The 2,539-nt window shown below is 34.0% G+C and overlaps 1 pseudogene; it reads right to left on the bottom strand.

The window, feature by feature from the left end:
- Positions 1-1,478: 1,478 nt before the first annotated feature.
- Positions 1,479-2,165, bottom strand: LOC116753368 (annotated as a pseudogene).
- Positions 2,166-2,539: the final 374 nt, after the last annotated feature.

Here is a 2,539-nt window from a genome sequence, read left to right as displayed (position 1 = left end):
TTCATTATCATTAGTAAGTTATACAAAACCCTTGATATTTGAAACCTTGACTACATTTTCAAACTAATATTACTCAAACTTCCATGAGTAGTTTAAACTCACCCTAATGTATCCCACTAGCTCTGTTAATGACTGAACTCCAACCCATCCTTTGGGATTCTGATCAAACATCATCTTCTTTGTAAACCATTGCCTGTTCTCTCTGGACAGTTAGGCATTTTCTCTTCCTTCTCTAAAGTAATATGTAATGTGTGTATTAAATTTTTATATATATTTTTCAATATTTTTACAATTTATTTCCTTCCCTAAACTGAGTTTCTAAAGATCTGGTACCTGAGTTATTATTGTACATTTTCTGTGCTTAAATGTCTAGTTAAATTAATGGAAACTTTAGTTATTAAATATAATCAAATAAGAAACATGAGATTAAAATATGCATTAAAACACTTGGTTGAAAATTAGAAATAATGACACTTCCAAAATGAGTTAAAATAGTATATTTTCATAATTTTATAATATTACCCTCACACTTTCTTAACACACTCTCCTTAGACTAACTAGATAAGAAAAATTGTGGTTTCAATTTCCCTTGTTTATCTACTTACATGAATGACTATATCCTAATAAAGCTGTCTTTTATAGCTTTATTTTCTAAAGAAAAATACTCTAAATATAATCTTCAACTTGTTTTTCTTTTCTTTTGTTAAATCATGGATATACCTACAAATCTGTAGCTAGAGTGATCAGTGATCCAACAATATCTTCTTTTTTAAAAAAGAATTGTTTATTTATTTATAAAAGAATAGTTGATTTACAATATTATATTAGTTTCTGGTATACAATAGACTGATGTGATATTTTTATAGATTATACTTCATTTAGAGTTATTACAAAACTGGCTATATTTACCTATGCTGTACAATATATCCTACTTGCTTATCTATTTTGTACATAGTAGTTTCTACCTCTTAATCCCATACCCTTATCTTGTCCCTCTCCAGTGATAACCACTAGTTTATTCTCTGTGTCTGTTTCTGTTTTGTTACATACATTCATTTGTTTCACTTTTTAGATTTCACATATAAGTGATAAAATAGAGAATTGGTCTTTATCTGATATTTCACTAAGCATAATACTCTCTAGGTCTATCCAAGTTTTTGCAAATGAGAGAATCTCATTCTTTTTTATGGCTGAGTAATATCCCATTATATATAGATATAGACACACACACACACCACAATCTTCTTTATCCACTCATCTGTTGATGAACATTAGGATGCTTCCAAATCTTGGCCTTTGTAAATAATGCTGTGAACATTGGGGTGCATATATATTTTCAAAACAGTGTTTTCATTTTTTTTCCAGTTATATACCCAGGAGTAGAATTGCTAGATCATATGGTGGTGCTATTTTTATTTTATTTATTTATTTATTGTTTTTTTGATGTCTGATCTTATTATTTGTTACTTTAGAACATCTCATTTTTGACTAGACTCAGATTTAGAAGTAGAAGCTCTCAGAAAGGACAGCCTCGACTCTTGGAAGTCTGTTCCTGGCATTTTTCTTTGGCCTCCTTCATTCCCCTGGCCAAAAGTTTAGTATATTCTGTAGCCTTTTCCTTATTTTTCTTAGTCGCTGTTCCTTCAGAGCAATATGCCAACGTTTTTGTTGCAGAACATGTGGAGTAACAAGATGCTGAATCCTGGGTACTTTTGTCCTAGGTTTCTTACCTTGTTTGTTTATGAGCTTTCTCACAAGATACTGGCAGACATTGTCTTCTTTAGAGAGATTGAAAAGCTTGCAGATTCTGCTAGCTCTTTTGGGCCCCAGATAGTGAGGCACAGTAGTATCAGTGAGTCCAGGAATATCCTTCTCCCCTTTTTTTATGGTGACCCAGTTGAACACTCAGATTGGCATCCACAATGCAACCATGTACAGATTTGCACTTTCTTTCTTCAGTCCTCCTTGATCTGTAACAGGAATTCCCATTACTCAGTAGCAGGCAGACTTGGTCGTGGATCAAGACACCTGCTTCCTGGTGAAACCTTGTTTGTCATTCCCACCACTGATTCAAACCACATAACCCTTCCATTCTTCAGCCAGAACATCAGTAGCAACTTCTGTGGCCATACCTTTCTCATAAAAGGTACGAAGTTTTCATTCATTGTCCACTTCCATGAGTTTCTGACAACCAGTGGCTTGGAAAGAGATATTCACCTTTGTCCTGAAGCAGCCAATGGCCTCCAAGTCACCGTGAAGAAGAGTGGTAGTACTATTTTCAGTTTGAGGAACCTCCATACTGTTTTCCATAGCGGCTGCACCAATTACACTCCCACCAACAGTGTACAAGATTTCCCTTTTCTCTACATCCTAGCCAACATTTATTTGTAGATTTTTGATTATAGCCATTCTGATAGGTGTGAGGTGATATCTCACTGTGGTTTACATTTGCGTTTCTCTGATGATTAATGATGTTAAGCATCTTTTCATGTGCCTGTTGGCCATCTGTATGTCTTCTTTGGAAAAATGTCTATTCAGG

This window comes from Phocoena sinus, chromosome 4 (assembly GCF_008692025.1).
Source record: "Phocoena sinus isolate mPhoSin1 chromosome 4, mPhoSin1.pri, whole genome shotgun sequence".
Taxonomy (NCBI): Eukaryota; Metazoa; Chordata; class Mammalia; order Artiodactyla; family Phocoenidae; genus Phocoena; species Phocoena sinus.
This window is presented reverse-complemented; position numbering and strand designations above follow the sequence as displayed.